We start from the raw sequence: 21,603 nt of genomic DNA, 5'->3' as shown, positions 1-21,603 counted from the left end.
TATGATAGTGGGTTGTATAAAGGAAGGAGATAATAATGAGTTTGATGCAGTAAAATGCACACATGCACCTGATTGAACACATTTGTTCACACATTTCTTGATAAAGTCGGTGACTTTATTCATTCAGATCCACCACAGAGTCCTTGAACATGGCTCTGCCCACTGACTGCAGACATTCATGAAGCTGCTCTTCTGCCTGACCAGACCATCTCTATATAGTCTTCTCGACAAGGGCAGTGCTCCTCAGTTTCTGCCTGTGTGAAGGAGGGGGAAGCACTGCCAGGTGATCGGACTTTCCAAAGTGTGGGTGCCAAATGGAAATGGTAGGCATCCTTGATGTGTGGCAGGGGTTGAGAATGACTGGAGACATCATTCCTTGACGGTGAGTGATGGGAGATGGACCAAGAGACAAATGGATAATGGGACTCAGCTTTGTGTTGGTGCAAGGGGGAAATTGGCTACAGATGAATGAATTTCTGGTAGCTGGCTCAACCTTGTGCTGTTGAAACCATCCCAGCCAATTAAAGGAACAATTCTCATTGCTCGTCTCACTCTGCCTGCATCTTTTTCTTTCTTCCTTCCTCTTCTTTCTCTTGTCCCCATTTGAAGTGTTTGTGACATTTCTGTTCATGTCTCCACTGTTGGTCAATGCAGAGTTACAGAGGGCATGGCAGAGAAGTACATGTTAAGAAATCCCTTTAGGTGAATGTTGGGTGGCCTTTTGATTCATAAAGGCATTTAAAGCCAGTGGGTTGAAAAATGACATTATTTGTAGAAATGTGTCTTTGCTTCAACGTGGACGTTGTTGTTAAGGTACAATGTTCCCTCTAATTTTTAGTAGTCAGTGTGCGCAAAAATCTAATGTGCAATTTTTTTTTCCCTGTGACATAAGTATGTGCGCACTGAATGCTTGTGCAAATGTAACATGAAATTGTTTCAAGATAATTTTGGTACAGTCTATCTCTCCTGACTAATAAAAGTGTATTGACATGTTTTAATACAAGTATGATTCCATTCTACGAAGTAACGTATTTAGTTAAGATTTTGTTCTCTACTTTGTTCAGTTTGTTGTTCCATTAAATAAAACATCAGTGGGCATTTCTTATTTTTATGTGATGCAATGTCTAAATAAATTAATAACAATAACATCCATCAATTGACAGATTATTAAAATTGCTGCAAATGGTAAAATCAAAACTCATTCAATTACAAAACCAGTTTACAAACTTTCCAGATGCTTAATGTGAACATCTTTACACATAGCACAGTTTTTGTGAGTTACGAGTTAACAGAAAGTTAGCTAAGAGATTATTTCAATGAGTATAATTATTAATTACTATATTATTTTAGGTAACTAACCCAATGGGAGATATGTGCACCTTTATTTCCTTTGTGTGCTGGTTGCAAAACGCACGTGCGCGCTCACACGCACACAGTTTAGAGGGAACAGTGCTTACAGTTACAAGCATTCTGCCCATGGGCTTGCAGATTTCAATGCATCAGGGTGGAGTGGGGGTACAGGGTTGTTTAGGAGGGGAGTGAATTGCTGCAGATGTCCACTAGCAGAGCTTTTTGTGGTTATCTATCACCTGAACATTAATAGTGAATAACCTTATGGGAGGTGGTGCAGGTATATTTTTGAAGTCCATTACATCCTTCAGCCAGCCTGATCATAAAACAGAGCCCTCTTTCAGCTTCATTGATGTCATTTTCAACCACTCCTCATGCATCACTAGCCATTATTTTGAGGGATCTACATTATACTGCCCATTTAACGCTCCTGGAAGGATGCGGAGTAATTGAAATTGAGGGCTGTGGTCACCAGCTTTAGGAACAACTGCTTCCCCTATGCCATCAGCCTCTTCAACTAAAAAATCAATCAGAGACTCATTGAAGGACTCTTGCTTTTGTACTTTATTGATTTTCATTTGTTCTCTCTGCATTGCAGAGTCAGTTTGTTTACATTCATTATCTGTTTGCAGTTATTTGTATGTTTATGCTGTGTACAGTTTAATTTTTGCACTATGAACTAATGGTAATTCCACCACGCCATCAGAAAAAAATGGAATCTCAGGGTTGTATGTGACATCATGTATGTACTCTGATAATAAATCTGAAATCTGAAAATTCAGGACAAATAAACCTGCTTATTTGGTAGCTCTCTCATGACTCTAAACATCCATTATTTCACTACCAGCACAGCAGGATTACAATGTTTTGCATTCACAATTGCATTGCAGTTTCCCACCCATAGCACTCTGGCATCACCTCCAAAGTCCTCAGATTCTACCAGTTGGAAGGATAAGGCCCACAGCAGCAGCAGGGAGTCACTATTACACTCTGTAGTTTCTCAGCCAAATCATACACCATCCTGACATGGAAATATATCACCATTCCATTATCATTGGGTCCTAGTGCTAAGTTCAAGTATTAAGACAGTACCCTCATCAGAAAGACTATATTGGTTCAAAACTGTGACTTATTATAAAGCACACAACATAAAAATCAAAGAGGATATGGTGGAATTGTGTACAGCTATTCTTAAACCACAACTTGAGTACTGCATACCATATGTGATTGCATTGATGAGGGGACAGAGAAGGATTAGGAGGATATGAATGTTACAGGGCTGAAAAATTGTTGCTATGGGAAAGACTTCTGTGCTGGTACAGAGGGAGGCTGAAGGAAAAGTTAATTAAGGCATGTAAAATTATGAGGGCCTCACATAATACATAGGAAGGACCTTTTCATTTTATAGAGGAGTCAGAAACCAACAAGCACAGATTTAACATAAATAGAATTTAAAAAAAAATTGGATTAAGACATAAACATGGCCACAAGCCTTCTGGTACACAGTTAAAAAGCTCATAGGTTTTTGAAAAGTGGGAGGAAACCGGAGGACCCAGGGGAAACCCACCCAGACATGGGGAGAACTTACAAACTCATTATAGACAGTGAATTGTAATAGTGTTGCGCTAACCATTTCATTAACCGTGCCACTCTAAAGAAAGAGTGTGGTAGGTGTGTAACTCTCTGTATGAACAAGTGGTACAGGCAGAATTCCTCATTATTTTAAACATTACTTGGCTTTTCTTGAAGAGCTAAGAACTAAAGGGTTAGAGATTAGGTGTTGGAAGGTGGGATGAGGCTCTTCACTAATATTTTGCCTGCAGATTCACAGTTGGTCAACTCATCATTTTTCCATGACACTTTGGGCATAAATCTTTCAATTTATTCAATTTCAATGACATGATTTTCTTTCATTTGGCATTCCCTTGGGATCAAGAATGACTGCTTCCACTCTAGTTTTGTTGGTTTTGGGTGAATGATGAACTGCAGACTTTTCCTCAGATGGGGCACAATAGACAGGGCTAGTGGGTAGTTGGTCTGCTCCTTTTACCATGTACATGAGGCTTCTGCACATTGTAAGGTAAAACATCATGAGATGGGAATGTGTAAGGAGTTACCCTGTACAGGGCTGTAACAAGAAGGGGAGGTGTCCTTGTACTCCTGTTAGGTAAAACATCATGAGATGGGAATGTGCAGGGCTGTAACAAGATGTGAATGCATCCTTGTACTTACAAGATAAGAGAGACATTGATGGATTGAGAGGCAGGAAGCTAGCAGGGAAAGGATAGCAACAGTTTTAGTCATTGGACAAGTAATGATATGATGATGTTCTAAGCACATATCCAAGGGTATAAAAAATCACCATTTTGCTGATAACGGCAGAATGCATTCTCCGACTAACATGGTTGGTCGCAAGTGTTACAATCTGGTAATAAAGAACAAAGAACCCTGATTTCGACTCAGCCTGGTGTTTGTCTCACTCATTCATGAACAAAGCAGACCTAACAACATACTCAGAGATTTCAATACCACGCTGAATGGTCATTGGCTAGAGAATGTTGCACTTCAGGTTTTTTTTTACAGTATCTTTTCTTCAGTTGTAACTGAATTCAGCAAAATAAAATTCTGCTTTTGGTGTGCACATTGACCTATATCTCTTACTTGTTTCTTAGACTCTGCCAAATTGGTTGGATTACAAATTTCCAGTTTTTAAGTGTGGTCCAGTATATTTCTATCTTTATGTTGGAACTGTTTCTATTTTGGAGAGGAAATCTTGGTGAATAAACAGAAGGTTTCACAAACTCATTCACTTTAAGGTGTTGATGAAACTGGCAAGGACATTGAGATTTTATACAAGTGAGTAAATTTAGGAGTAAGGCTTGGGGTTAATTTTAACAGCAAAGTTGGCTACTTGGTACAGCAAATTTTGCTCTCCACTTCTGTTTTTCACATATATTTAATATTTCTTTATTGAAATATACTTGTGGGATATATTGATATAATTAAACAACCATTTTACAACAAAATAGAATTGTTACCAATGATAAACATACAATAAATAACATTGAATAAAAAATAAAAAGAAAATGGATGATTTGTAAAGCTGGATAACCAGGTTCAAGCAACTAAAGACTGGACAATACTGACAAGATTGTAACAACTTCAAATAGAGCTATGAAGAATTTTGGAAACCACAACATAGTCACTGTTCACCATATCACCAGATATTGACCTTTCTTAAGGAAACCAGAGTAAATGCAAAAACATTTCAATAAATGTTTCCAGATATTTGGAAGAGCATCACTCAACAACCTTATCCTTGACCTCATAATGTGTATATACTCAAAACCTAAGGAAATGGTCTGCTGCTTCCTTGTAAAACCATTTAAATGTTCAAGCATAGTTCATTTGTGCTAGTAAAAAGGAAAAGAATGGAAACTGTTATTCATCTGGCAATGATGCTTGGAAAGCAAAACATGTGATTTTCAGTTTCCACAAGGCTACGCATCTTATTCAGATATTTCAAATTAGATTTGTTTCCTTTATAGTAAATTCAGGCATAACCCTTTTAAACGGCTGTAAAATATCTTTCAGCAAATGCCAACTGAGACGAAATGAGATTTCCTTGCTCCATTCTCCATGATCTCTTTGTGGTGTTCTCAAATGTGGGTTGTTGGGTAAGTCTGTATGAATTACACATTACTTTTACAAAAGACAAAAAATTCCCAATGTTAAACAAATAATGTGAATTTAAAAAAAAAACCTTTTAAATTCCATCATTATTTGGCTGCAAATGAGTTAAAGTGAAAGTTTATATTTTCTGTATAAAAACGTCTGCTAAGTTCAAGTTAAGATTTCAAGTCCATATCTAACTCATCAAGACCTCGTGTAGGTTGCTTGGGAATATCTGTGGACAACATACACTAAGAAGTCTATTTTATCTTTAATCTTATTGTTTCAGACAATTCATATTCATTGAATTCTGAGAAGTAAAACCTTCAAACTGAATTATTGAAATAATTTTCGACGTTTGTGGCACTATAATTTTGCCGTTTCTTATTTACATTTTCCTTGAAGTTATCCGAACACATTATTATTTAAGCAGAGTGAGACTAGAAAATATTACTGTACAAAGGGGATTCTATGACAAGAAATGTAACGTAATTAGGAACGATAATAAATAATGAAGAAGGTAGGAATATTAAAATAAAATGATGCAACTTCATGGAATCTGGAGAAATTTTACACATTGGGGTCATTGGGCAATACTTGTTTTGGAGTCACTGGCTGATTCCTGAGATGAAGGGTTTAATATATGAAGAGCAATTGAGCAATTTGGGTCCAAAGTCATGAAAGTGCAGAAAAGTGAGAGGCTCTTGTAAACATTTACTTACTAGGGGAATTAAGGGTTAGTAGTTCTGGTGTTGAAGCCAAGATAGGATCAATTATGATCTTATTGAATGGTTGAGTGGGCTCCATGGGCCAACTATACCCTTACATGTATTCCTGATGTGGTTATGTTTTTACGTTGACAACGTTTTCCATTTTCTATAGGAGGTTTTCATGTTTATAATTTTTTGATAACAAACAAGTGAGAAAGAAGAATTTGATGAAAACAAAGTTGTGGTCAAAGCAAAATCACCAATAATGATCTTTGGACATTTGCAAGGACGAGGCCAATCTGCAAATTTATTATGAGGCATTTTCACAGAAAGGGCTTTCCTCTCCAGCATTATTCAGATGAAGTTCCCTCAATGTGATCAAATTTTCTTTTAGTGGCCCTTAGAAACTAAGATTTAGTCATAGCCCTCTTCATTGCCATTGTGTAAAACCTTGAATGAAAATAACGTGTCAGGCAAAATTCATGTGTGCTTATGAACCACAGTATAATGAAAAAATGTCTGATCTAAATGTCAGACACTGCTTTTATTCCTTTAATTGAAATATTGTATTTTTTTAATTGATCATGTGTGACAAGCATTTATTTCCAGGATTTATTGTAGATCTGAGAGGTCATCCAGCTCGGAGCCCAACCAAGCAACTTCCACATTACAGCTGACATAAGAAATGATTCAAGGGAGGTTCAAATCAGATAACATTAAAGCACAGAAACTATGTTCAAACAACTGCTTGAGGAATTCTGGGAGATATTTGACACTGTGAAAAATGAGCTTTCTTTCAAAAATAAACAACCTCTTATGAAAATGACAGAACAAACATTTAAATAACAATGCAACTGACAAATCCTTCAGGAAATAACGTAATTATTTGATTTCTCTCATGAAAGAGGTAGACACTACCTTCCCCAGAACAAGGTATTTTGAATAGGTGGTTGCTGATCTGATTCTTAGTCCACTTTTGTTGAGCCCAATCCCTTCATGATCAATTCCCCACAATACCACAAGGGAGTTGCCATAATCTGTGTGAACATTTAAACTGCTCTACTCATTGGATCTAATATTTAGCCATTCACTGCCTGATCAACATCAATCATCAACAATGTGATCAAACTTCTGTAAGAACTTTCCTCAGTCTAATGAAGAGTTTCTCCCATTGATGCTGCTGGACTCGCTGAGTTCCTCCGGTAGATAGTATTTGACTTAGTTGGAGATGGACATTCCCTTGCTTCTTTGATCCCTTGCTTCTTTGGAACCTGAATATCATGCCCACTGATCATCCTGAATTTTATCTTGGTGGGTGCAGACATAGGGTCTCTCACTAACTGATGAACTACAAATGGAACATTGTGCTTTCCTCAGGGAACATTCCCACTTTCCATCTAATGATGAAAGGAAGGTCATTAATAGAGCAATTGGAGAATTTTTGATTGACATCACAGTCTTGTGGCAAACTAACAGCAATAACATGTGGCTAGTATGGTAGAACTGTAATTATAACAATAGAGACTGTAGATACTGGAATCCAAAGCATGACACAAACTGCCGGAGGAACTCAGTGGATCAGGCAACAGTGGGCAGTTGATGTTTTGGGTCAAAACTCTCCTTTAGATTGAGAAACGATAGGGAAGGCAGGCCATATTAAAGGGAAGAGATGAGAGGGGTCCATAGGTGATAGGTAGGTTTAAGGGTGAAGAATGACATAGATGGGAGTTGGGTGGGGTTGGAGTTTGGAGTTGGAGCAGGAGTGATAGATGGAAGCAGAAAAAGGGGTGAAGGTGGAGATAGCTCCTTATCCAGAAACGATGATGGCAGCCAGATCAGAAGTGGCAGAGTAGTTCCTCGTCTGCATTTAGCTTCCCAAATTGGAGAGGAAGCCACATTGAGAGCACTGAATGCGGATGAGGTTTGAGGAGATGCATGTAAACAGGTGAGGCAGATTTTCACATTCCTGGATGGAGATGAGGGAGGAGGAATAGGGACAGATGTTACATTCATATCTCGGCCTTTTGGCTAAGATCAAGTGTAGTATCTGTTCTTATTAGTTTAATATGATATGTTGTTGATGGCTACAGAATCATCAGCTGTGGAATAGAAGGTTTGTGACCATATTTTGTCTTTTGCCTTGAGATTTGATGGTATTTGCAGTCAATGTTGAGGACTTCCAGAGTTTGTTTCTTCCATCCATGTACCATTGTGTCATTACCTGTCATTAGTAGTTCCTGCTGGCTGGACAGACTGACCCAAAGATTGTGATGGAGGATTCTGCCAAGTTGATTGATTCTTTAAGCACTACTTCAGTCTATTACCAGAGTTGTTTTTGAGAGCCCTCCCAATTCATACAACAGTCCCCTGATGTCAGTGAGGTGGATTGTATTGGTCTAATAATGCCCTGCTCAAATTCAGAGTTTATTTCAATGCTAGATGGTCCATTTGGTTTTGCAATTTTCTACTTCCAAATTGTAGTTATAAAATAACTGAATGGTCTTCTCAGCCATTTCAGAGGGCAATCAAATGGGAAGTAAACTGCACAAATTGGGAGTGAAGCACAAACATCTACAGACACTGAGATGGTAATAAAAGTACAGGAATGCTGGAGGAACTCAACGGGAGGTGAAGATAAATAACTAATGTCGGACGCTGCGAGACCTGCTGTGTTTTTCCAACATTTTTGTGTTTTTTTGTTTGCACAGATCTGGAGTCACTTACAGGCCAGGGATGCAGAATTCCTTCCCTGAAGGATATTTATGAACCAAATAGATTTTTAAAAATATATAATACAGCATTCTTTTTAAAAATCTCATGTTATTGACATAAACTGAATTTAAATTCCACAGCTACCATGGTGGGACTTGACCTCATGTCTCCTGTGTCTGGATTACAAGTCTAGGCTTCTGGGTTACGTTTTGTTCCATTATTTTGCTTTTGTGCTCATTCTCAATAGCCATTTTATTATTTAAAATTATTAAAATTTCTGGCATATATTCAAATAAAAAGATAGTGAAAAAATTCCATTCAGCTGTCTTCTTGACATATTCAACTTAGGCTTTCAGTCAGGTAACCGAAGGTCAGATCCAATTAATCTTGCAATGTAATTACAATGTAATCCTTCTGTTATATTGTGGAGCTTTTTATTTGTTTTGCCAAAACAATGATTCAAATATTTTGGGTAATTTCTTCATATTAAAAATAAATCTTTTGGAAATTGTATTTTTCAAATCCATTCATTCACTGGTCTATGTTTTTCCCTGCTTTAATCTTCATAATGACAAAGGGCATCAATTACTGAGCAACATCTGATTATCAAAAGTGCTTATGCACTCTCAGTGCTTACACTTTGAAATAAATATTAAACAGTGGCATATAAATGCTCAAAATTAAGTATATATCCTGCTGCTCCTTCAGAAGCCTATTCAGTTGGGAAATACTTTCAGATATACACTTAATTCACCTTGATCTAGTCTCACCTACTAGTGGGAACAATTTTCCTGCCTTTATCTTAACTGTCCCTTTCATAATTTTATATGGCTCTGATATTAAGCTGTATCTGCCACCCTCTGAACAATCCATTCTATAGCTGTCTTTGACCACTCCCCACTCCACTTTCCCCAAAAAGTCCTGCTATCCATGTTGTATATAACCACAATTGTCCAGCTCCTCTCCTACGGCTGATGACCTTCCATACTCCAGGATTGGTATCTCTGTATCCAAGAGAAAAATTCTCAGTGAGTGCACCTCGATTTCCAGACAATTATTTCTCAGGTTTGCAAAGTTTACACATAATATTATGAACTTGAAAGTTGCATTGTATTTAGTAAATAAATCTTAGAAAGTTTTGTGCATGTGCACTTTCAATTACAGAGCGGTTAAATGGACAAAATTATTAAACATTTAGATTGACTTGAGGTTGTGTGAAAGCTCCTTGGGTGGTGGAGCTATAATATGTGCTGGAATGATTATGGAAGTGGGGTGAATTAATGGAGAAACATAATTATTCACTTGGCAGTAGAATAACTCAGTTATAGCAATTTAGTCTTGAGTAAGAAAATTTTAGACTTGTATCCCATTCTGCATCTTGAGCACATTGTCAAGACTGACAACTTAATGCAATATTAATGGAGTGTAACATTGTTAAAGTCATCGCCCGTCAGAGTCAATCTTAAACAGAGGTGATGCCTGCCTGTTCTCATGGTTTAGATGATTTTAAAATCCCTGCAGTACTAGTCAAAGAGGATTGAAACTTCCTCTTTGTGCTCCTATAATATTAATGTAAACATCATCCCTCAATCAAAACTACCAGAATGTAGATTCACTGGTGATTTGTCATATGTTTGCTTGCACAATCTTTCTCACAAGAAAAGTGTTTAAAAGGTCATTCATACTGAGATGTTTCAAGAATTGTAAAAATCTGAATGAATTAAAAGGTGTTTCAAATACAAAACAAATTGAATCTGAAAGAATTATTATTTAGGAACATAGGAAGTAGGAACAGGAGTAGGCCAAAAATGGCCCATCGAGCCTGCTCCGCCATTCAATACGATCATGGCTGATCTAATTTATGGATTTATTTATGGATATGTTCTAATTTACAATTTACAATTTGAAATACTTCCCAAGTTAAAAATATTATGACACATTAGCCTGATGGTACTCAAATATATCCTAAAATCCTAAACTCTATTGATGAGTTTAAGCTCTTGAAATCTGTTTAACTGCGGGTTAAATGACAATTCAATTACATCCACATTTTCCTGCTTAAGTCAATAAATTATTACTTCTGCCATTTGCCAATAAAAGTCACTCATACTTTCTGACTTTGGAGCACAGACAAAGGCAAGTAATATTGTAAATATTAGGGTGGCACAATTAGTATAGCGGTTAGCACAATGCTTCTTCAGTGCGAGCAACTTAGGTTCGAACCCAGCAACGTCTGTAATGTGTTTGTACCGTGTGTGTGAATTTATTCTGGGTGTACTGGTCTCCTCCTACATTGCAAAAACTTACAGGGTTAGTAGGTTAATTGGCCACATGGGTCCAATGGGGCACCACAGGCTCATGGAGCAGAAGGGTCTATTATTTTGCTGTATCCACTGGTGTCTCTAGAGAGGTGCGGTGGGGGAGGGGGGGAGGCGGGGGTGCAGCAGGTGTGGACTGCACTGGGTGACACCATCAGAGAGGGTGACACTAAAGTAACTGTCTGTAAAATTTTTGTGACTTGCTCATCTGTGGTGAAAGGTGATTCATTTCCAAACTATGAAAAAAATGACTAATCCACTATAGCGGCTGTGAACTGAGTCACAAAATGGCTGGTGAATGTGGCAATCACGAAGGTCCCACAGGGACCAACGACCGTCGTCCTGCGTGACCTCTGCACAGCGGGAAACAGCTGGAACATCGGCCAGTCGGAGGCTGGTTCTGTGATTTTTTTAAAATTTTTATTTATTTTTTATAAATTTTTTATTCTTCACACCATAAATCACATTAGGCATGATGTACACTTTTTCTTTTTCACACATATACAGTGACTTTTTCTCCACCCCCCCCCTCCCTCCTCCCAAGCCACCCCCCCACTCCCCCCTCTCATCCATTTTGGGTATACAATCTAGGTTGCATTAAACCCGTCAGACAATGTTGTCATTCAACAAAAATACACCAGAAATTCTACTGAGTCCATTCTTTTCTTTCCTTCTCCTTCCATCAACTTAGGTAATGTTTGTCCCCGGTAGGTTTTCGCTATTGTATTTAATGTAAGCCCTTCGCCCGGACCGGGGCCGGGGACGCTGCTGCTCTCCCTGTGCGGCCCCGGCCTCGGTCGAGTGAGGCAGGCGGAGGCCCCGGTCCGGACAGGGAGTGGGAGGCGGCGGCCCCAGTCCGGGCACAGGGAGAGCAGCAGCGGCCCCGGCCCCGGTCCGGGCGAAGGGTAGACGGCGGCGGCCCCGATACGGGCAGGAGCAAGGGGGAGACGGCGGCCCCGGCCTCGGTCGAGTGAGGCAGGCGGAGGCCCCGGTCCGGGCAGGGAGTGGGAGGCGGCGGCCCCAGTCCAGGCACAGGGAGAGCAGCAGCGGCCCCGGCCCCGGTCCGGGCGAAGGGTAGACGGCGGCGGCCCCGATACGGGCAGGAGCAAGGGGGAGACGGCAGCCCCGGCCTCGGTCGAGTGAGGCAGGCGGAGGCCCCGGTCCGGACAGGGAGTGGGAGGCGGCGGCCCCAGTCCAGGCACAGGGAGAGCAGCAGCGGCCCCGGCCCCGGTCCGGGCGAAGGGTAGACGGCGGCGGCCCCGATACGGGCAGGAGCAAGGGGGAGACGGCGGCCCCGGCCTCGGTCGAGTGAGGCAGGCGGAGGCCCCGGTCCGGGCAGGGAGTGGGAGGCGGTGGCCCCAGTCCAGGCACAGGGTGAACTGCGGCAGCCTCGGCCCCGGTCCGGGCAGTATGGACCGACCTAGGAGGGGAGGTAGACCCCTCCAGCCCGGGTAAGAAACCTGCATAGGAGAAGGCCACTCCGATATAAAACCTACGACCCAAGGACCTCGCTGCCACGTCCCAGCTTGCTTGGCCACGGCACACGAACCATGGGTGTAAAGGGTGGGGCCAGTACTGCGCGCACTGCACTCCACCTAAAAGCTCCTTTGCGCAGGCCCAAGGACAGGTCCACGTCCTCCCCCTCAACGTCCTCCCCCTCAACGTCCTCCCCCTCCACGTCCTCCCCCTCAAAAGATGCTCACAAACTCAAGCTAGCATGCTGGAACATCAGAACCATGCTAGACAAGACTGACAGCCACCAACCTGAACGTCGGTCTGCCCTCATTGCACATGAACTCCTCAGACTTGACATCGACATAGCCGCTCTCAGTGAAGTCCGCCTGGCAGATGTAGGCAGCCTCCAAGAACGCAGCGCGGGCTATACACTCTACTGGTCTGGCAAGCCTTCGGATGAACGACGCCTATCTGGTGTAGGCTTCATGGTCAAGAGCTTCATTGCCTCCAAACTCGAAAACCTTCCGACAGGCCTCTCGGACCGAATCATGTCCATGCGACTCCCACTTCAAAACAAGCGTCACATCACCCTCATCAGTGTCTATGCTCCAACCCTCCAGGCGGAACCAGCAGAAAAGAACAAGTTCTACACCGACCTGCGCAACCTCATCCAACGTACCCCTACAGCCGACAAGGTTGTCATCCTGGGCGACTTCAACGCTCGTGTCGGCAAAGACTCAGAAACCTGGCCAGGAATCCTGGGCAAGCATGGCGTCGGCAAGTGCAACGACAATGGGCGCCTCCTGTTGGAGCTCTGCGCAGAACAGCGGCTTGTCATTACAAACACCCTTTTTCAGCAGAGGGACAGCCTTAAGACCACCTGGATGCATCCCCGATCCAAACACTGGCACCTCCTGGACTACATCCTGGTGCGAGAAAGTGAAAAACAAGATGTGCTCCACACCAGGGTCATGCCTAGCGCGGAATGCCACACTGACCACCGGCTGGTTCGCTGCAAGCTCAACCTTCACTTCAAGCCAAAGCCCAGGAACAATAAAGCCCCCAGAAAGAGGTTCAATGTTGGAAAACTGCAGTCAGACGAAGCGAGAGGAAACTTCCAGGCAAACCTCAAAGCAAAGCTCGACGTTGCAACCCGCCTCACGGACCCGTCCCCTGAAACCCTCTGGGATCAGTTGAAGACTACCATACTGCAATCCACTGAAGAGGTACTGGGCTTCTCCTCCAGGAAAAACAAGGACTGGTTTGACGAAAACAGACAGGAAATCCAGGAGCTGCTGGCAAAGAAGCGAGCTGCCCACCAGGCTCACCTTACAAAGCCGTCCTGTCCAGAGAAAAAACAAGCCTTCCGTCGCGCATGCAGCCATCTTCAGCGCAAACTCCGGGAGATCCAAAATGAGTGGTGGACTAGCCTCGCCAAACGAACACAGTTCAGCGCGGACATTGGCGACTTCAAGGGTTTCTATGAGGCTCTAAAGGCTGTGTACGGCCCCTCACCCCAAGTCCAAAGCCCGCTGCGCAGCTCAGACGGCAAAGTCCTCCTCAGCGACAAGATCTCCATCCTCAACCGATGGTCAGAACACTTCCAATCTCTTTTCAGTACCAACCGCTCAGTCCAAGATTCCGCCCTGCTCCAGCTCCCTCAACAGCCCCTAAGGCTAGAGCTGGATGAGGTTCCCACCCTGGATGAGACATATAAGGCAATCGAACAACTGAAAAGTGGCAAAGCAGCAGGTATGGATGGAATCCCCCCAGAAGTCTGGAAGGCTGGCGGCAAAACTCTGCATGCCAAACTGCATGAGTTTTTCAAGCTTTGTTGGGACCAAGGTAAACTGCCTCAGGATCTTTGTGATGCCACCATCATCACCCTGTACAAAAACAAAGGCGAGAAATCAGACTGCTCAAACTACAGGGGAATCACGTTGCTCTCCATTGCAGGCAAAATCTTCGCTAGGATTCTACTAAATAGAATAATACCTAGTGTCGCCGAGAATATTCTCCCAGAATCACAGTGCAGCTTTCGCGCAAACAGAGGAACCACTGACATGGTCTTTGCCCTCAGACAGCTCCAAGAAAAGTGCAGAGAACAAAACAAAGGACTCTACATCACCTTTGTTGACCTCACCAAAGCCTTCGACACCGTGAGCAGGAAAGGGCTTTGGCAAATACTAGAGCGCATCGGATGTCCCCCAAAGTTCCTCAACATGATTATCCAACTGCACGAAAACCAACAAGGTCGGGTCAGATACAGCAATGAGCTCTCTGAACCCTTCTCCATTAACAATGGCGTGAAGCAAGGCTGTGTTCTCGCACCAACCCTCTTTTCAATCTTCTTCAGCATGATGCTGAATCAAGCCATGAAAGACCCCAACAATGAAGACGCTGTTTACATCCGGTACCGCACGGATGGCAGTCTCTTCAATCTGAGGCGCCTGCAAGCTCACACCAAGACACAAGAGAAACTTGTCCGTGAACTACTCTTTGCAGATGATGCCGCTTTAGTTGCCCATTCAGAGCCAGCTCTTCAGCGCTTGACGTCCTGCTTTGCGGAAACTGCCAAAATGTTTGGCCTGGAAGTCAGCCTGAAGAAAACTGAGGTCCTCCATCAGCCAGCTCCCCACCATGACTACCAGCCCCCCCACATCTCCATCGGGCACACAAAACTCAAAACGGTCAACCAGTTTACCTATCTCGGCTGCACCATTTCATCAGATGCAAGGATCGACAATGAGATAGACAACAGACTCGCCAAGGCAAATAGCGCCTTTGGAAGACTACACAAAAGAGTCTGGAAAAACAACCAACTGAAAAACCTCACAAAGATAAGCGTATACAGAGCCGTTGTCATACCCACACTCCTGTTCGGCTCCGAATCATGGGTCCTCTACCGGCACCACCTATGGCTCCTAGAACGCTTCCACCAGCGTTGTCTCCGCTCCATCCTCAACATCCATTGGAGCGCTCACACCCCTAACGTCGAGGTACTCGAGATGGCAGAGGTCGACAGCATCGAGTCCACGCTGCTGAAGATCCAGCTGCGCTGGATGGGTCACGTCTCCAGAATGGAGGACCATCGCCTTCCCAAGATCGTATTATATGGCGAGCTCTCCACTGGCCACCGTGACAGAGGTGCACCAAAGAAAAGGTACAAGGACCGCCTAAAGAAATCTCTTGGTGCCTGCCACATTGACCACCGCCAGTGGGCTGATAACGCCTCAAACCGTGCATCTTGGCGCCTCACAGTTTGGCGGGCAGCAGCCTCCTTTGAAGAAGACCGCAGAGCCCACCTCACTGACAAAAGGCAAAGGAGGAAAAACCCAACACCCAACCCCAACCAACCAATTTTCCCTTGCAACCGCTGCAATCGTGTCTGCCTGTCCCGCATCGGACTGGTCAGCCACAAACGAGCCTGCAGCTGACGTGGACTTTTTACCCCCTCCATAAATCTTCGTCCGCGAAGCCAAGCCAAAGAAAAGAAAAAGAAAAAGAATTTAATGTAAGGCTCTCATACTTGTTCGAATATTTCAATATTATTTCTTAAACTATATGTTATTTTTTCTAATGGAATACATTTATTCCATTTATAATGGAATACATTTTTTCTAATGGAATACATTTATATACCATTGTTGTATTTTCAAATTATCTTCCAATTTCCAGGTTGACATAATACATTTTTTTGCTACGGCTAGGGCTATCTTAACAAATCTTTTTTGTGCATCCTCCAAATCAATTCCAAATTCTTTGTTTTTTATGTTACTTAGGAGAAAGATCTCTGGATTCTTTGGTATATTGTTTTCTGTTATTTTATTTAATATCTGATTGAGATCTTCCCAAAATTTTTCTACTTTCTCACATGTCCAGATTGCATGAATTGTTGTTCCCATTTCTTTTTTTACATCGAAAACATCTATCAGATACTGTTGGGTCCCATTTATTTAACTTTTGCGGTGTAATGTATAGTCTGTGTAACCAATTATATTGTATCATACGTAGCCTCGTATTTATTGTATTTCTCATCGTTCCAGAACATAATTTCTCCCATGTTTCCTTTTTTATCTTTATATTTAAATCTTGTTCCCATTTTTGTTTAGTTTTACCATTTGTTTCCTCATTCTCCTTTCCTTGCAGTTTAATATACATATTTGTTATAAATCTTTTGGTAATATGCCAGCGCTGTATCTCCAGTTATATTGTACTTATCTCTCATTTGTTCAAAGGATAAGAATCTACTTCCTGAAAAACAATTTTCTATTCTTTTAATCCCTTTTTTTTTCCTATTCTCTAAAGGAACGGTTATCTATTGTAAAAGGGAGTAGCTTATTTTGCGTCAATATTAGTTTTGGTTATTGATAATTTGTTTTATTTCTTTCTACATGAATCTTCTTCCAAATATTGAGGAGATGATGTAATACTGGAGAAGTTCTATGTTGTACCAATTTTTCGTCCCATTTATATAATATGTGTTCAGGTATCTTTTCCCCTATTTTATCTAATTCTAATCTCGTCCAGTCTGGTTTTTCCCTTGTTTGATAAAAATCTGATAGGTATCTTAATTGTGCGGCTCTATAATAATTTTTGAAGCTTGGCAATTGTAAGCCTCCTTGTTTATACCATTCTGTTAATTTATCTAGTGCTATCCTCGGTTTCCCCCCTCTCCATAGAAATTTCCTTATTATTTTCTTTAACTCTTTGAAGAATTTTTCTGTCAGTTGTATTGGCAATGCCTGAAATAAGTATAATATCCTTGGAAAAATGTTCATTTTAATACAGTTTATCCTTCCTATCAGTGTTAGTGGTAGATCTTTCCAATGCTCTAAATCGTCCTGTAATTTTTTCATTAGTGGATTGTAATTGAGTTTATATAATTGGCCTAGGTTTTTGTTTATTTGTATACCTAGGTATCTTATTGCCTGCATTTGCCATCTGAATGGAGATTCCTTCTTAAATTTTGAGAAATCCGCATTATTCATAGGCATTGCTTCACTTTTATTTACGTTTATCTTGTAACCCGACACTTCTCCATATTCCTTCAATTTCTTATATAATTCTTTTATTGATAGTTCTGGTTCTGTTAAGTACACTATAACATCATCCGCAAATAAACTGATTTTATATTCCCTGTCTTTTATTTTTATTCCTTTTATATTATTATCTATTCTTATCAATTCTGCTAGTGGTTCTATAGCTAGCGCAAACAATAAAGGTGATAGTGGGCATCCCTGCCGCGTTGACCTGCTTAAGTTAAATTGCTTTGATACATGTCCATTTACTGTCACTTTCGCTAACGGTCCCTTATATAATGCTTTAATCCAATTAATATACTTCTCCGGTAGGCTGGTTCTGTGATGATGTCACTCCTGTCATCAGAGGCAGGCAGTGAATATAAACAGAACTGGCAGAGCAATAAATCAGTCTTCAGCTTCGACTTGGCTGTGTGTATGTCATTGTTACTCCACACTGCGCATTGCGCACACGCTACACCACCCCTTATAACTAGATATCTTGCCCCTGCAGAGCTAGCAAAAATATCCACCGAGCAGGGACGAATTGACAGATTAGAGTCCATATACAGGAGTAGGAGACCTGTAAATCCTGAGAAAGTAACCAAAGGAAATGCTTCACTCTCACTATGATCTGGATGCAAGCCTCAAAGGGAAAATATATCTCATGACAGTTGATTATTTTTTGAATAATTTGGAAATAGACTTTTTAGAGAATGGATTCAAGGGTGATTATTCACAAGGTCAAAGGACAATTGAGTATCTGAAATACTGATCATTGATCATGAGCTGCAGTTGACAACAGACCACTTTGTGACATTCTCAAAAGGCTGGCAGTTTAATCAGAATAGTAGAAGGATAGAGAATACTATGAAGGTGACCAAGGAACTGCTGGAAGTGGGTAAGATCATACTCCATGAGCATTTCCTGACCCTCTGCAATGCCCAAACCTAATCGGGTGGCATGGTTAGCGTAGTGTGACAGAGTATATAGATATCTTTTTGGGAGATAAATTGGGAAAGGTTTGTTAGAGTAGGTTTAATATAAACACTTTAAAACAGATCTTATTTGAAATACTGGTGCTCTTCCCCAGGCTAGACATATCGGCTTCACAGCTTTTGCAAGAGCTTTGAAGAGTGATGAAGAGATTTCATTAATGGATTATTGTCTACAAAAGGCAACAGATGAAAGATCTTTTTGGAGCCGCAGATTGTCTGGAGATGTTCTAAGAGGGTCATGTGGTTTTGCAAGCAGAGAGAGTCAAAAAGGCTTTCACTCAGAGAGAGAGAGAGAGAGACACACACACACACAGATCACTTCTACAGTGTTACAGCCAGTAACAGAAGCTGGGACTGGAACAGGACAAGCTGGTAAGCTTGTGGAAGCCCCATTTGGAAGACGGCCTGGTCAAAGCCTTTGTGGTTCATGCAAGAGGAGAAGACTGGCTGCCTAATGTTTCACTTGGAATAAGTTAAACAAAAAAGGAACTCTGTGATGACCTGAAAGAAAGAGATTATCATCTGGAGAACCCTGAAGGGGAAAGTTTCTTTGGCAAGACATTGAAGTGGCTGATGTAAGTAAATGTACAACAAATCTCTCTCTGAAGACCGACAAGAACCTTCCTGAACGGTAACCATTTACCTTTCAAGCACCAAAGCCTGGAGAACTTTATAAATGTTAAATTCTCTGCACAGTCTAAGAATTGCCTGCAACCAATGAACTTGGAGGAATGAGAAGTGAGATTGGACTGTGAACCAAAGAACTTTCCTGAACTTACACACACATTACATACATGTGCGCTTAGAATTAGAAGGGGGGGGGGTTAAGTTTAGTTAGTTAAGTTAAAGTGTGATTCTGTTTTCATGTTTAAAGATAATTAAAAGCAACTTTTGTTTAAGTAACCATTTGTCTTGGCGAATATCTATTGCAGCTGGGTTTATGGGTCCTCTGGGTTCGTAACAGTAGCAGTTAGTAAAATTTTGTTCCAGCACCTGTGATTGGGACAGGAGTTTGAATCCAGAGCTGTCTGTAAGGAGTTGGTATGTTCTCCCCATGTCTGCATAGATTTCCTCTAGGTTCTCTGGTTTCCTCCCACCATTCAAAAAATACTGGGATTGTAGGCCAATTGGGGTAATTAGGTTGTTGAAAGGGCCTGTTATCATGCTCCCCATCTAAATTAAAAAAAATCTACGGGAGAATGAGTCGTGAGTTATGAGCGCTATAGCTACTCCAAACAACAGTCAGGATGCTAGAACCAGGTCCAATAAAGTGCTGGAAGTCAACAGGAGATGTTGTAAGATATCATACCACTGTAGCAGAGGCATCACAGAAATGCCATCACTGAAATGAGACAAAGAGGATGAAGTTCACATCAGAATGACATTAGATGTAGTAGAAAGGAGTGATGGTTCACCACTCACCACAACTCAGATCATATGATTCATAGTCGGGGGTGGGGAGGGGGAATTCTATATGAGAAAAAATAGAAAAAGCGCTGTAGAGACTTGCTTAATAGTAGAAGATTTTGAGATACAGGATACAGCATCAGCTCAAAAGTGAGAAAAATACTGCCCCATTACCTACTCCCAAGAATCTATTCATCTTGGCTCTAATCTAGAAAACCAGAAATAAGTTTAGACAATTAATTAATTACTTCCAATTTTGATTTTCATTTTCAAAGGAGCCATGTAACAAATGCTTCACATATAACATGAAATACACTGGACACTGAATCTTTTCCTTCCTGAATATTAAAGAGAGAGGACAAATAAATAGATTTGGTATAGCTTCCATTGTTAACTTGAATTAATGATTATGTTTCAAGTGTCCTGGAGAAAGATAATGATGCAATATCTACCCCGTTTTACTCAACTCACCCACTTTACATGCCTCTTGCAGATAGTCTTGTCTCACAATGTTTCCTTCTTTCATTTTCTTTTATCTTGATCTTATTCTTCCTCCTCGTTTGCTGATTCCTGTCAATTTATTCTCAGCTTTGTTTTATTTCATCTTTTCACCTTCCCCTTGCTTCTCCTCTTTCTCTGCAGGTCTAAACATGAATGGAACTGGCCTGGGCTGCAGGTTGGCTTTTGGGAGGAAAAATAGATTGGCCAGCATATTCAGCAAGCATTTACAGAATTAGAGGCACTGAAGAAATGAATATTTGGAAATATATCTTTGCATGAAAAACAGGGTAGGCAACATAATCATTCAAAGCTGATGTTAATATTGAAACTTTTGATCTATAACATTCGTGGCAGAAACTTTTTAACTGGCCTATCCTGGACATGTTTAATCAATTGGACTTCACAGTTGGTGAAGCATTTAGTGGAATGCCTTTACAGTACCAGTGATTGAGACTGGGGTTTGAATCCCACGCTATCTGTAAGGACTTTGTACATTTTCCTCATGTCTCCGTGGGTTTTCCCTGGGGGTGGAGGGGGGGGGGGTTCTGGTTTCCTCCCACCATTCAAAATGTACTTGGGGTGTGAATTGAGTAGTATGGACTCGTGGGCCGAAATGGCCTATTATCATATTGCGTGTCTAAATTTAATTTAAAAAAATTAAATTTAGTTTGGTGTCTAAACAGAAAGGATGAGTTAAATAATATCTCCATACATATCACACAAATTGCGACAAACATGTAGGGAGTATACTTAGCATTTATTAGTATTGTCGTCAATAATGCAGAATTTACATTGGGTGAGAAATTGTTGAAATGGCCTATTTTGTGGCAAGTGACATTAACTGCTTTTTAATTTACCCTTGTTTTGCATTTGTGTCACACCTCGTTAGAAATGCAAATTGATAACAGCGCAATGTTACTTTTGAAATTCCATCTCCGCCTTCATAACCTCTGGATTTGACTAATCCATTGCACTCCCAGCCTGCCTCGTTCATTCTGTTCTCCATAAACTTGGAGTCATCCAAAAGTCTACTGCATATACTCCAAGCTGCATTGAATTCTAACCATCCATCTCCTCATTGTTTGCTCTCTTCCTCTGTCTTCTTAGATGTATTAATTCTACTTTGATCTTGCTCCTCCCTATCCATGTTGTCCATTATTATAAGCCTCTGCACTTCCTCCAGTTCTGACTTCTTGGTCATGCATGAATTCAACAGTTCCATTATTGGTTGTATCACCTTGAGCTGTCAAAGCACAACACCCTGGAATTCCCACCACACCCCCCCTCAAAACAAAACTTCACTGCCAATCTATTTCCCTTTCTTTTTTTGAGGCATCTTAATACTTATCTCTTTGACCAAGCTTTTTGACAATGACCACCTCCTCTAATATCTTCATTGGATGGCTGGCATTGCCTCTGTTCATTAACATTCATGTAAAAAGTTTTGGAATGGTTTGAT

General features: G+C 41.3%; 1 long non-coding RNA gene and 1 pseudogene across 2 annotated transcripts in view; both read left to right on the top strand.

Moving 5' to 3' along the window:
- The window catches only part of LOC138742374 (uncharacterized), a 217,488-nt gene that overhangs the window by 49,413 nt on the left and 146,472 nt on the right, over positions 1 to 21,603 (top strand). For both annotated transcript variants that reach the window (XR_011344119.1, XR_011344118.1), the window contains exon 2: positions 4,945 to 5,027. This is a non-coding gene — a long non-coding RNA (uncharacterized lncRNA). The remainder of the gene's footprint in view (positions 1 to 4,944; positions 5,028 to 21,603) is intronic.
- LOC138743741 (U2 spliceosomal RNA) lies at positions 7,740 to 7,859 on the top strand (annotated as a pseudogene).

Source organism: Narcine bancroftii, chromosome 9 (genome assembly GCF_036971445.1).
Source record: "Narcine bancroftii isolate sNarBan1 chromosome 9, sNarBan1.hap1, whole genome shotgun sequence".
In the NCBI taxonomy this organism is placed as follows: domain Eukaryota; kingdom Metazoa; phylum Chordata; class Chondrichthyes; order Torpediniformes; family Narcinidae; genus Narcine; species Narcine bancroftii.
This window is presented reverse-complemented; position numbering and strand designations above follow the sequence as displayed.